Raw genomic sequence first — 14,545 nt, forward strand, 5'->3', positions numbered from 1 at the left:
TGTATACACTCACCCTCTATGAGGCTGGAGCGGACCTGCTGCACAGTAACATGATTCCCTCCTCTACATCTACTTCCTGTCACACTGATCACAGGGGAGGAGGATGTTGGGTGCACACAGGACGCTTCCTCAGCTGTCAGCCATCATGGTCTCCTCACTGATACTGACAGACGTGATGTGTGAGGGGAGCACAGTATGGAGGAGATGTGTGAGGGGAGCACAGTATGGAGGAGATGTGATGTGTGAGGGGAGCACAGTATGGAGGAGATGTGATGTGTGAGGGGAGCACAGTATGGTGGAGATGTGTGAGGGGAGCACAGTATGGGGGAGACGTGATGTGTGAGGGGAGCACAGTATGGGGGAGACGTGATGTGTGAGGGGAGCACAGTATGGGGGAGATGTGTGAGGAGAGCACAGTATGGGGGAGATGTGATGTGTGAGGGGAGCACAGTATGGAGGAGACGTGATGTGTGAGTGGAGCACAGTATGGAGGAGATGTGATGTGTGAGAGGAGCACAGTATGGAGGAGATGTGTGAGGAGAGCACAGTATGGGGGAGATGTGTGAGGGGAGCACAGTATGGTGGAGATGTGATGTGTGAGGGGAGCACAGTATGGAGGAGATGTGATGTGTGAGGGGAGCACAGTATGGAGGAGATGTGATGTGTGAGGGGAGCACAGTATGGTGGAGATGTGATGTGTGAGGGGAGCACAGTATGGTGGAGATGTGATGTGTGAGGGGAGCACAGTATGGTGGAGATGTGATGTGTGAGGAGAGCACAGTATGGAGGAGATGTGATGTGTGAGGGGAGCACAGTATGGAGGAGATGTGATGTGTGAGGGGGAGCACAGTATGGTGGAGATGTGATGTGTGAGGAGAGCACAGTATGGTGGAGATGTGATGTGTGAGGGGAGCACAGTATGGAGGAGACGTGATGTGTGAGGGGAGCACAGTATGGAGGAGATGTGATGTGTGAGGGGAGCACAGTATGGTGGAGATGTGATGTGTGAGGGGAGCACAGTATGGTGGAGATGTGATGTGTGAGGGGAGCACAGTATGGTGGAGATGTGATGTGTGAGGGGAGCACAGTATGGTGGAGATGTGATGTGTGAGGAGAGCACAGTATGGAGGAGATGTGATGTGTGAGGGGAGCACAGTATGGAGGAGATGTGATGTGTGAGGGGAGCACAGTATGGTGGAGATGTGATGTGTGAGGAGAGCACAGTATGGTGGAGATGTGATGTGTGAGGGGAGCACAGTATGGAGGAGATGTGATGTGTGAGGAGAGCACAGTATGGGGGAGATGTGATGTGTGAGAGGAGCACAGTATGGGGGAGGTGTGATGTGTGAGGGGAGCACAGTATGGTGGAGATGTGATGTGTGAGGGGAGCACAGTATGGAGGAGACGTGATGTGTGAGTGGAGCACAGTATGGAGGAGATGTGATGTGTGAGGGGAGCACAGTATGGAGGAGATGTGATGTGTGAGGGGAGCACAGTATGGAGGAGATGTGATGTGTGAGGGGAGCACAGTATGGGGGAGATGTGATGTGTGAGGGGAGCACAGTATGGGGGAGATGTGATGTGTGAGGGGAGCACAGTATGGAGGAGATGTGATGTGTGAGGGGAGCACAGTATGGGGGAGATGTGATGTGTGAGGGGAGCACAGTATGGGGGAGATGTGATGTGTGAGGGGAGCACAGTATGGGGGAGATGTGATGTGTGAGGGGGAGCACAGTATGGGGGAGACGTGATGTGTGAGGGGAGCACAGTATGGAGGAGATGTGATGTGTGAGGGGAGCACAGTATAGAGGAGATGTGATGTGTGAGGGGAGCACAGTATGGGGGAGATGTGATGTGTGAGGGGAGCACAGTATGGAGGAGACGTGATGTGTGAGTGGAGCACAGTATAGAGGAGATGTGATGTGTGAGGGGAGCACAGTATGGTGGAGATGTGATGTGTGAGGGGAGCACAGTATGGAGGGAGACGTGATGTGTGAGGGGAGCACAGTATGGGGGGAGACGTGATGTGTGAGGGGAGCACAGTATGGGGGAGACGTGATGTGTGAGGGGAGCACAGTATGGGGGAGACGTGATGTGTGAGGGGGAGCACAGTATGGGGGAGACGTGATGTGTGAGGGGAGCACAGTATGGGGGGAGACGTGATGTGTGAGGGGAGCACAGTATGGTGGTGACGTGATGTGTGAGGGGAGCACAGTATGGTAGTGACGTGATGTGTGAGGGGAGCACAGTATGGTGGTGACGTGATGTGTGAGGGGAGCACAGTATGGAGGAGACGTGATGTGTGAGGGGAGCACAGTATGGTGGAGATGTGATGTGTGAGGGGAGCACAGTATGGAGGAGATGTGATGTGTGAGGGGAGCACAGTATGGAGGAGATGTGATGTGTGAGAGGAGCACAGTATGGGGGAGACGTGATGTGTGAGGGGAGCACAGTATGGAGGAGATGTGATGTGTGAGGGGAGCACAGTATGGTGGAGATGTGATGTGTGAGGGGAGCACAGTATGGTGGAGATGTGATGTGTGAGGGGAGCACAGTATGGTGGTGACGTGATGTGTGAGGGGAGCACAGTATGGGGGAGACGTGATGTGTGAGGGGAGCACAGTATGGTGGTGACGTGATGTGTGAGGGGGAGCACAGTATGGGGGAGACGTGATGTGTGAGGGGAGCACAGTATGGTGGTGACGTGATGTGTGAGGGGAGCACAGTATGGGGGAGACGTGATGTGTGAGGGGAGCACAGTATGGGGGAGACGTGATGTGTGAGGGGAGCACAGTATGGGGGAGATGTGATGTGTGAGGGGGAGCACAGTATGGAGGAGATGTGTGAGGGGGAGCACAGTATGGTGGAGATGTTGATGTGTGAGGGGGAGCACAGTATGGGGGAGATGTGTGAGGGGAGCACAGTATGGAGGAGACGTGATGTGTGAGGGGAGCACAGTATGGTGGTGACGTGATGTGTGAGGGTAGTACAGTATGGGGGAGACGTGATGTGTGAGGGGAGCACAGTATGGGGGAGACGTGATGTGTGAGGGGAGCACAGTATGGGGGAGATGTGATGTGTGAGGGGAGCACAGTATGGAGGAGATGTGTGAGGGGAGCACAGTATGGTGGAGATGTGATGTGTGAGGGGAGCACAGTATGGAGGAGATGTGATGTGTGAGGGGAGCACAGTATGGTGGAGATGTGATGTGTGAGGGGAGCACAGTATGGGGGAGACGTGATGTGTGAGGGGAGCACAGTATGGTGGAGATGTGATGTGTGAGGGGAGCACAGTATGGTGGAGATGTGATGTGTGAGGGGAGCACAGTATGGTGGAGATGTGATGTGTGAGGGGAGCACAGTATGGAGGAGATGTGTGAGGGGAGCACAGTATGGAGGAGACGTGATGTGTGAGGGGAGCACAGTATGGGGGAGACGTGATGTGTGAGGGGAGCACAGTATGGTGGAGACGTGATGTGTGAGGGGAGCACAGTATGGTGAAGATGTGATGTGTGAGGGGAGCACAGTATGGGGGAGATGTGATGTGTGAGGGGAGCACAGTATGGAGGAGACGTAATGTGTGAGGGGAGCACAGTATGGTGGAGATGTGATGTGTGAGGGGAGCACAGTATGGTGGAGACGTGATGTGTGAGGGGAGCACAGTATGGAGGAGACGTGATGTGTGAGGGGAGCACAGTATGGTGGAGATGTGATGTGTGAGGGGAGCACAGTATGGAGGAGATGTGTGAGGGGAGCACAGTATGGAGGAGATGTGTGAGGGGAGCACAGTATGGGGGAGATGTGATGTGTGAGGGGGAGCACAGTATGGTGGAGATGTGTGAGGGGAGCACAGTATGGTGGTGACGTGATGTGTGAGGGGAGCACAGTATGGAGGAGATGTGATGTGTGAGGGGAGCACAGTATGGAGGAGATGTGATGTGTGAGGGGAGCACAGTATGGAGGAGACGTGATGTGTGAGGAGAGCACAGTATGGGGGAGACGTGATGTGTGAGGAGAGCACAGTATGGAGGAGATGGATGTGTGAGGGGAGCACAGTATGGGGGAGACGTGATGTGTGAGAGGAGCACAGTATGGGGGAGACGTGATGTGTGAGGAGAGCACAGTATGGGGGAGACGTGATGTGTGAGAGGAGCACAGTATGGGGGAGACGTGATGTGTGAGGGGAGCACAGTATGGGGGAGACGTGATGTGTGAGGGGAGCACAGTATGGAGGAGACGTGATGTGTGAGGGGAGCACAGTATGGAGGAGATGTGATGTGTGAGGGGAGCACAGTATGGAGGAGATGTGATGTGTGAGGAGAGCACAGTATGGGGGAGATGTGATGTGTGAGGAGAGCACAGTATGGGGGAGATGTGATGTGTGAGGGGAGCACAGTATGGAGGAGATGTGTGAGGGGAGCACAGTATGGAGGAGATGTGTGAGGGGAGCACAGTATGGGGGAGATGTGATGTGTGAGGGGAGCACAGTATGGAGGAGATGTGTGAGGGGAGCACAGTATGGGGGAGATGTGATGTGTGAGGAGAGCACAGTATGGGGGATATGTGATGTGTGAGGGGAGCACAGTATGGGGGAGACGTGATGTGTGAGGAGAGCACAGTATGGAGGAGACGTGATGTGTGAGGGGAGCACAGTATGGGGGAGATGTGATGTGTGAGGGGAGCACAGTATGGTGGAGATGTGATGTGTGAGGGGAGCACAGTATGGTGGAGATGTGTGAGGGGAGCACAGTATGGGGGAGATGTGATGTGTGAGGGGAGCACAGTATGGTGGAGATGTGATGTGTGAGGGGAGCACAGTATGGGGGAGATGTGATGTGTGAGAGGAGCACAGTATGGGGGAGATGTGATGTGTGAGGGGAACACAGTATGGAGGAGATGTGATGTGTGAGGGGAGCACAGTATGGAGGAGGTGTGAGGGGAGCACAGTATGGGGGAGATGTGATGTGTGAGGGGAGCACAGTATGGGGGAGATGTGATGTGTGAGGGGAGCACAGTATGGAGGAGATGTGATGTGTGAGGGGAGCACAGTATGGAGGAGATGTGATGTGTGAGGAGAGCACAGTATGTTGGAGATGTGATGTGTGAGGAGAGCACAGTATGGGGGAGAGCACAGTATGGCGGAGATGTGATGTGTGAGGGGAGCACAGTATGGAGGAGATGTGATGTGTGAGTAGAGCACAGTATGGGGGAGATGTGATGTGTGAGGGGAGCACAGTATGGGGGAGATGTGATGTGTGAGGGGAGCACAGTATGGGGGAGAGCACAGTATGGTGGAGATGTGATGTGTGAGGGGAGCACAGTATGGAGGAGATGTGATGTGTGAGGAGAGCACAGTATGGGGGAGATGTGATGTGTGAGGAGAGCACAGTATGGGGGAGATGTGATGTGTGAGAGGAGCACAGTATGGAGGAGATGTGTGAGGGGAGCACAGTATGGAGGAGATGTGTGAGGGGAGCACAGTATGGTGGAGACGTGATGTGTGAGGGGAGCACAGTATGGTGGAGACGTGATGTGTGAGGGGAGCACAGTATGGAGGAGATGTGATGTGTGAGGGGAGCACAGTATGGTGGAGACGTGATGTGTGAGGGGAGCACAGTATGGTGGAGACGTGATGTGTGAGGGGAGCACAGTATGGTGGAGACGTGATGTGTGAGGGGAGCACAGTATGGTGGAGACGTGATGTGTGAGGGGAGCACAGTATGGAGGAGATGTGATGTGTGAGGGGAGCACAGTATGGAGGAGATGTGATGTGTGAAGGGAGCACAGTATGGAGGAGATGTGATGTGTGAGGGGAGCACAGTATGGTGGAGATGTGATGTGTGAGGGGAGCACAGTATGGAGGAGACGTGATGTGTGAGGGGAGCACAGTAAGGAGGAGACGTGATGTGTGAGAAGAGCAGAGTATGGAGGAGACGTGATGTGTGAGGAGAGCACAGTATGGGGGAGATGTGATGTGTGAGGAGAGCACAGTATGGGGGAGACGTGATGTGTGAGGGGAGCACAGTATGGGGGAGACGTGATGTGTGAGGGGAGCACAGTATGGTGGAGATGTGATGTGTGAGGAGAGCACAGTATGGGGGAGATGTGATGTGTGAGGAGAGCACAGTATGGGGGAGATGTGATGTGTGAGGGGAGCACAGTATGGGGGAGATGTGATGTGTGAGGGGAGCACAGTATGGTGGAGATGTGATGTGTGAGGGGAGCACAGTATGGAGGAGATGTGATGTGTGAGGGAAGCACAGTATGGTGGAGATGTGATGTGTGAGAGGAGCACAGTATGGAGGAGATGTGATGTGTGAGGGGAGCACAGTATGGAGGAGATGTGATGTGTGAGGGGAGCACAGTATGGAGGAGATGTGATGTGTGAGGGGAGCACAGTATGGTGGAGATGTGTGAGGGGAGCACAGTATGGAGGAGACGTGATGTGTGAGGGGAGCACAGTATGGGGGAGATGTGATGTGTGAGGGGAGCACAGTATGGAGGAGATGTGATGTGTGAGGGGAGCACAGTATGGAGGAGATGTGATGTGTGAGGGGAGCACAGTATGGAGGAGATGTGATGTGTGAGGGGAGCACAGTATGGGGGAGATGTGATGTGTGGGGAGCACAGTATGGGGGAGATGTGATGTGTGAGGGGAGCACAGTATGGGGGAGATGTGATGTGTGAGGGGAGCACAGTATGGGGGAGATGTGATGTGTGAGGGGAGCACAGTATGGGGGAGATGTGATGTGTGAGGGGAGCACAGTATGGTGGAGATGTGATGTGTGAGGGGAGCACAGTATGGAGGAGATGTGATGTGTGAGGGGAGCACAGTATGGAGGAGATGTGATGTGTGAGGAGAGCACAGTATGGTGGAGATGTGATGTGTGAGGAGAGCACAGTATGGGGGAGAGCACAGTATGGCGGAGATGTGATGTGTGAGGGGAGCACAGTATGGGGGAGATGTGATGTGTGAGGGGAGCACAGTATGGGGGAGATGTGATGTGTGAGGGGAGCACAGTATGGGGGAGAGCACAGTATGGTGGAGATGTGATGTGTGAGGGGAGCACAGTATGGAGGAGATGTGATGTGTGAGGGGAGCACAGTATGGGGGAGATGTGATGTGTGAGGGGAGCACAGTATGGGGGAGATGTGATGTGTGAGGGGAGCACAGTATGGGGGAGATGTGATGTGTGAGGGGAGCACAGTATGGGGGAGATGTGATGTGTGAGAGGAGCACAGTATGGTGGAGATGTGATGTGTGAGGGGAGCACAGTATGGTGGAGATGTGATGTTTGAGGGGAGCACAGTATGGAGGAGATGTGATGTGTGAGGGGAGCACAGTATGGTGGAGATGTGATGTGTGAAGGAAGCACAGTATGAGGGAGACGTGATGTGTGAGGGGAGCACAGTATGTTGGAGATGTGATGTGTGAGGAGAGCACAGTATGGGGGAGAGCACAGTATGGTGGAGATGTGATGTGTGAGGGGAGCACAGTATGGAGGAGGTGTGATGTGTGAGGGGAGCACAGTATGGGGGAGATGTGATGTGTGAGGGGAGCACAGTATGGTGGAGATGTGATGTGTGAGGGGAGCACAGTATGGAGGAGACGTGATGTGTGAGGGGAGCACAGTATGGAGGAGACGTGATGTGTGAGGGGAGCACAGTATGGAGGAGACGTGATGTGTGAGGGGAGCACAGTATGGAGGAGACGTGATGTGTGAGGGGAGCACAGTATGGGGGAGATGTGTGAGGGGAGCACAGTATGGAGGAGACGTGATGTGTGAGGGGAGCACAGTATGGTGGAGACGTGATGTGTGAGGGGAGCACAGTATGGAGGAGACGTGATGTGTGAGGGGAGCACAGTATGGTGGAGATGTGATGTGTGAGGGGAGCACAGTATGGAGGAGATGTGTGAGGGGAGCACAGTATGGAGGAGATGTGTGAGGGGAGCACAGTATGGTGGAGATGTGATGTGTGAGTGGAGCACAGTATGGGGGAGACGTGATGTGTGAGGAGAGCACAGTATGGGGGAGACGTGATGTGTGAGGGGAGCACAGTATGGAGGAGATGTGATGTGTGAGGGGAGCACAGTATGGAGGAGATGTGTGAGGGGAGCACAGTATGGTGGAGATGTGATGTGTGAGGGGAGCACAGTATGGTGGAGATGTGATGTGTGAGGGGAGCACAGTATGGGGGAGATGTGATGTGTGAGGGGAGCACAGTATGGAGGAGATGTGATGTGTGAGGGGAGCACAGTATGGAGGAGATGTGATGTGTGAGGGGAGCACAGTATGGTGGAGATGTGATGTGTGAGGGGAGCACAGTATGGGGGAGACGTGATGTGTGAGGGGAGCACAGTATGGTGGAGATGTGATGTGTGAGGGGAGCACAGTATGGTGGAGACGTGATGTGTGAGGGGAGCACAGTATGGAGGAGATGTGATGTGTGAGGGGAGCACAGTATGGAGGAGATGTGATGTGTGAAGGGAGCACAGTATGGAGGAGATGTGATGTGTGAGGGGAGCACAGTATGGTGGAGATGTGATGTGTGAGGGGAGCACAGTATGGAGGAGACGTGATGTGTGAGGGGAGCACAGTAAGGAGGAGACGTGATGTGTGAGAAGAGCAGAGTATGGAGGAGACGTGATGTGTGAGGAGAGCACAGTATGGGGGAGATGTGATGTGTGAGGAGAGCACAGTATGGGGGAGACGTGATGTGTGAGGGGAGCACAGTATGGGGGAGACGTGATGTGTGAGGGGAGCACAGTATGGTGGAGATGTGATGTGTGAGGAGAGCACAGTATGGGGGAGATGTGATGTGTGAGGAGAGCACAGTATGGGGGAGATGTGATGTGTGAGGGGAGCACAGTATGGGGGAGATGTGATGTGTGAGGGGAGCACAGTATGGTGGAGATGTGATGTGTGAGGGGAGCACAGTATGGAGGAGATGTGATGTGTGAGGGGAGCACAGTATGGTGGAGATGTGATGTGTGAGAGGAGCACAGTATGGAGGAGATGTGATGTGTGAGGGGAGCACAGTATGGAGGAGATGTGATGTGTGAGGGGAGCACAGTATGGAGGAGATGTGATGTGTGAGGGGAGCACAGTATGGTGGAGATGTGTGAGGGGAGCACAGTATGGAGGAGACGTGATGTGTGAGGGGAGCACAGTATGGGGGAGATGTGATGTGTGAGGGGAGCACAGTATGGAGGAGATGTGATGTGTGAGGGGAGCACAGTATGGAGGAGATGTGATGTGTGAGGGGAGCACAGTATGGAGGAGATGTGATGTGTGAGGGGAGCACAGTATGGGGGAGATGTGATGTGTGGGGAGCACAGTATGGGGGAGATGTGATGTGTGAGGGGAGCACAGTATGGGGGAGATGTGATGTGTGAGGGGAGCACAGTATGGGGGAGATGTGATGTGTGAGGGGAGCACAGTATGGGGGAGATGTGATGTGTGAGGGGAGCACAGTATGGTGGAGATGTGATGTGTGAGGGGAGCACAGTATGGAGGAGATGTGATGTGTGAGGGGAGCACAGTATGGAGGAGATGTGATGTGTGAGGAGAGCACAGTATGGTGGAGATGTGATGTGTGAGGAGAGCACAGTATGGGGGAGAGCACAGTATGGCGGAGATGTGATGTGTGAGGGGAGCACAGTATGGGGGAGATGTGATGTGTGAGGGGAGCACAGTATGGGGGAGAGCACAGTATGGTGGAGATGTGATGTGTGAGGGGAGCACAGTATGGAGGAGATGTGATGTGTGAGGGGAGCACAGTATGGGGGAGATGTGATGTGTGAGGGGAGCACAGTATGGGGGAGATGTGATGTGTGAGGGGAGCACAGTATGGGGGAGATGTGATGTGTGAGGGGAGCACAGTATGGGGGAGATGTGATGTGTGAGAGGAGCACAGTATGGTGGAGATGTGATGTGTGAGGGGAGCACAGTATGGTGGAGATGTGATGTTTGAGGGGAGCACAGTATGGAGGAGATGTGATGTGTGAGGGGAGCACAGTATGGTGGAGATGTGATGTGTGAAGGAAGCACAGTATGAGGGAGACGTGATGTGTGAGGGGAGCACAGTATGTTGGAGATGTGATGTGTGAGGAGAGCACAGTATGGGGGAGAGCACAGTATGGTGGAGATGTGATGTGTGAGGGGAGCACAGTATGGAGGAGGTGTGATGTGTGAGGGGAGCACAGTATGGGGGAGATGTGATGTGTGAGGGGAGCACAGTATGGTGGAGATGTGATGTGTGAGGGGAGCACAGTATGGTGGAGATGTGATGTGTGAGGGGAGCACAGTATGGGGGAGACGTGATGTATGAGGGGAGCACAGTATGGGGGAGACGTGATGTGTGAGGGGAGCACAGTATGGTGGAGATGTGATGTGTGAGGGGAGCACAGTATGGAGACGTGATGTGTGAGGGGAGCACAGTATGGAGGAGATGTGATGTGTGAGGGGAGCATAGTATGGGGGAGATGTGATGTGTGAGGAAAGCACAGTATGGGGGAGATGTGATGTGTGAGGAAAGCACAGTATGGGGGAGATGTGATGTGTGAGGAAAGCACAGTATGGGGGAGATGTGATGTGTGAGGAAAGCACAGTATGGGGGAGATGTGATGTGTGAGGAAAGCACAGTATGGAGGAGATGTGATGTGTGAGGAAAGCACAGTATGGTGGAGACGTGATGTGTGAGGGGAGCACAGTATGGAGGAGACGTGATGTGTGAGGGGAGCACAGTATAGAGGAGACGTGATGTGTGAGGGGAGCACAGTATGGGGGAGATGTGATATGTGAGGGGAGCACAGTATGGAGGAGACGTGATGTGTGAGGGGAGCACAGTATGGAGGAGATGTGATGTGTGAGGGGAGCACAGTATGGAGGAGACGTGATGTGTGAGGGGAGCACAGTATGGAGGAGACGTGATGTGTGAGGGGAGCACAGTATGGAGGAGACGTGATGTGTGAGGGGAGCACAGTATGGAGGAGACGTGATGTGTGAGGGGAGCACAGTATGGGGGAGATGTGTGAGGGGAGCACAGTATGGAGGAGACGTGATGTGTGAGGGGAGCACAGTATGGTGGAGACGTGATGTGTGAGGGGAGCACAGTATGGAGGAGACGTGATGTGTGAGGGGAGCACAGTATGGTGGAGATGTGATGTGTGAGGGGAGCACAGTATGGAGGAGATGTGTGAGGGGAGCACAGTATGGAGGAGATGTGTGAGGGGAGCACAGTATGGTGGAGATGTGATGTGTGAGTGGAGCACAGTATGGGGGAGACGTGATGTGTGAGGAGAGCACAGTATGGGGGAGACGTGATGTGTGAGGGGAGCACAGTATGGAGGAGATGTGATGTGTGAGGGGAGCACAGTATGGAGGAGATGTGTGAGGGGAGCACAGTATGGTGGAGATGTGATGTGTGAGGGGAGCACAGTATGGTGGAGATGTGATGTGTGAGGGGAGCACAGTATGGGGGAGATGTGATGTGTGAGGGGAGCACAGTATGGAGGAGATGTGATGTGTGAGGGGAGCACAGTATGGAGGAGATGTGATGTGTGAGGGGAGCACAGTATGGTGGAGATGTGATGTGTGAGGGGAGCACAGTATGGCGGAGACGTGATGTGTGAGGGGAGCACAGTATGGTGGAGATGTGATGTGTGAGGGGAGCACAGTATGGTGGAGACGTGATGTGTGAGGGGAGCACAGTATGGAGGAGACGTGATGTGTGAGGGGAGCACAGTATGGAGGAGACGTGATGTGTGAGGGGAGCACAGTATGGTGGAGACGTGATGTGTGAGGGGAGCACAGTATGGAGGAGACGTGATGTGTGAGGGGAGCACAGTATGGAGGAGATGTGTGAGGGGAGCACAGTATGGAGGAGACGTGATGTGTGAGGGGAGCACAGTATGGAGGAGACGTGATGTGTGAGGGGAGCACAGTATGGAGGAGACGTGATGTGTGAGGGGAGCACAGTATGGAGGAGATGTGTGAGGGGAGCACAGTATGGAGGAGAAGTGATGTGTGAGGGGAGCACAGTATGGGGGAGATGTGATGTGTGAGGGGAGCACAGTATGGAGGAGACGTGATGTGTGAGGGGAGCACAGTATGGTGGAGACGTGATGTGTGAGGGGAGCACAGTATGGAGGAGATGTGTGAGGGGAGCACAGTATGGTGGAGATGTGATGTGTGAGGGGAGCACAGTATGGTGGAGACGTGATGTGTGAGGGGAGCACAGTATGGAGGAGACGTGATGTGTGAGGGGAGCACAGTATGGTGGAGATGTGATGTGTGAGGGGAGCACAGTATGGAGGAGATGTGTGAGGGGAGCACAGTATGGAGGAGATGTGTGAGGGGAGCACAGTATGGGGGAGATGTGATGTGTGAGGAGAGCACAGTATGGGGGAGACGTGATGTGTGAGGGGAGCACAGTATGGAGGAGATGTGATGTGTGAGGGGAGCACAGTATGGAGGAGATGTGTGAGGGGAGCACAGTATGGTGGAGATGTGATGTGTGAGGGGAGCACAGTATGGGGGAGATGTGATGTGTGAGGGGAGCACAGTATGGGGGAGATGTGATGTGTGAGGGGAGCACAGTATGGAGGAGATGTGATGTGTGAGGGGAGCACAGTATGGAGGAGATGTGATGTGTGAGGGGAGCACAGTATGGTGGAGATGTGATGTGTGAGGGGAGCACAGTATGGGGGAGACGTGATGTGTGAGGGGAGCACAGTATGGTGGAGATGTGATGTGTGAGGGGAGCACAGTATGGTGGAGACGTGATGTGTGAGGGGAGCACAGTATGGAGGAGACGTGATGTGTGAGGGGAGCACAGTATGGAGGAGACGTGATGTGTGAGGGGAGCACAGTATGGTGGAGACGTGATGTGTGAGGGGAGCACAGTATGGAGGAGACGTGATGTGTGAGGGGAGCACAGTATGGAGGAGATGTGTGAGGGGAGCACAGTATGGAGGAGACGTGATGTGTGAGGGGAGCACAGTATGGAGGAGACGTGATGTGTGAGGGGAGCACAGTATGGAGGAGACGTGATGTGTGAGGGGAGCACAGTATGGAGGAGATGTGTGAGGGGAGCACAGTATGGAGGAGAAGTGATGTGTGAGGGGAGCACAGTATGGTGGAGACGTGATGTGTGAGGGGAGCACAGTATGGAGGAGATGTGTGAGGGGAGCACAGTATGGAGGAGAAGTGATGTGTGAGGGGAGCACAGTATGGGGGAGATGTGATGTGTGAGGGGAGCACAGTATGGAGGAGACGTGATGTGTGAGGGGAGCACAGTATGGTGGAGATGTGATGTGTGAGGGGAGCACAGTATGGAGGAGATGTGTGAGGGGAGCACAGTATGGAGGAGACGTGATGTGTGAGGGGAGCACAGTATGGAGGAGACGTGATGTGTGAGGGGAGCACAGTATGGTGGAGATGTGATGTGTGAGGGGAGCACAGTATGGAGGAGATGTGTGAGGGGAGCACAGTATGGAGGAGATGTGTGAGGGGAGCACAGTATGGGGGAGACGTGATGTGTGAGGGGAGCACAGTATGGAGGAGATGTGATGTGTGAGGGGAGCACAGTATGGGGGAGATGTGATGTGTGAGGGGAGCACAGTATGGAGGAGACGTGATGTGTGAGGAGAGCACAGTATGGAGGAGATGTGTGAGGGGAGCACAGTATGGTGGAGATGTGATGTGTGAGGGGAGCACATTATGGAGGAGATGTGATGTGTGAGGGGAGCACAGTATGGAGGAGATGTGATGTGTGAGGGGAGCACAGTATGGTGGAGACGTGATGTGTGAGGGGAGCACAGTATGGAGGAGACGTGATGTGTGAGGGGAGCACAGTATGGAGGAGATGTGATGTGTGAGGGGAGCACAGTATGGGGGAGACGTGATGTGTGAGGGGAGCACAGTATGGAGGAGATGTGATGTGTGAGGGGAGCACAGTATGGGGGAGATGTGATGTGTGAGGGGAGCACAGTATGGAGGAGATGTGATGTGTGAGGGGAGCACAGTATGGAGGAGACGTGATGTGTGAGGGGAGCACAGTATGGAGGAGATGTGATGTGTGAGGGGAGCACAGTATGGAGGAGATGTGATGTGTGAGGGGAGCACAGTATGGTGGAGATGTGATGTGTGAGGGGAGCACAGTATGGGGGAGACGTGATGTGTGAGGGGAGCACAGTATGGGGGAGACGTGATGTGTGAGGGGAGCACAGTATGGTGGAGATGTGATGTGTGAGGGGAGCACAGTATGGTGGAAACGTGATGTGTGAGGGGAGCACAGTATGGGGGAGACGTGATGTGTGAGGGGAGCACAGTATGGAGGAGACGTGATGTGTGAGGGGAGCACAGTATGGAGGAGACGTGATGTGTGAGGGGAGCACAGTATGGAGGAGACGTGATGTGTGAGGGGAGCACAGTATGGAGGAGACGTGATGTGTGAGGGGAGCACAGTATGGAGGAGACGTGATGTGTGAGGGGAGCACAGTATGGGGGAGATGTGATGTGTGAGGGGAGCACAGTATGGGG

The 14,545-nt window shown here is 54.4% G+C and overlaps 1 protein-coding gene across 3 annotated transcripts in view; it reads right to left on the bottom strand.

Annotated features, from left to right (window-relative positions):
* LOC130357258 (gastrula zinc finger protein XlCGF71.1-like) overlaps window positions 1–14,545 on the bottom strand; it is an 84,072-nt gene that overhangs the window by 19,872 nt on the left and 49,655 nt on the right. The window contains exon 1 of one of the 3 annotated variants that reach the window (XM_056559875.1): window positions 14–140. The exons of the other annotated variants lie outside the window; for them this stretch is intronic. The gene's annotated coding sequence lies outside the window, so the exon portion shown is untranslated. Of the gene's footprint in view, window positions 1–13; window positions 141–14,545 lie in introns of those variants that run through there. 3 annotated transcript variants of the gene reach the window in all.

The sequence above is a fragment of the Hyla sarda genome, chromosome 2 (assembly GCF_029499605.1).
Source record: "Hyla sarda isolate aHylSar1 chromosome 2, aHylSar1.hap1, whole genome shotgun sequence".
In the NCBI taxonomy this organism is placed as follows: Eukaryota; Metazoa; Chordata; class Amphibia; order Anura; family Hylidae; genus Hyla; species Hyla sarda.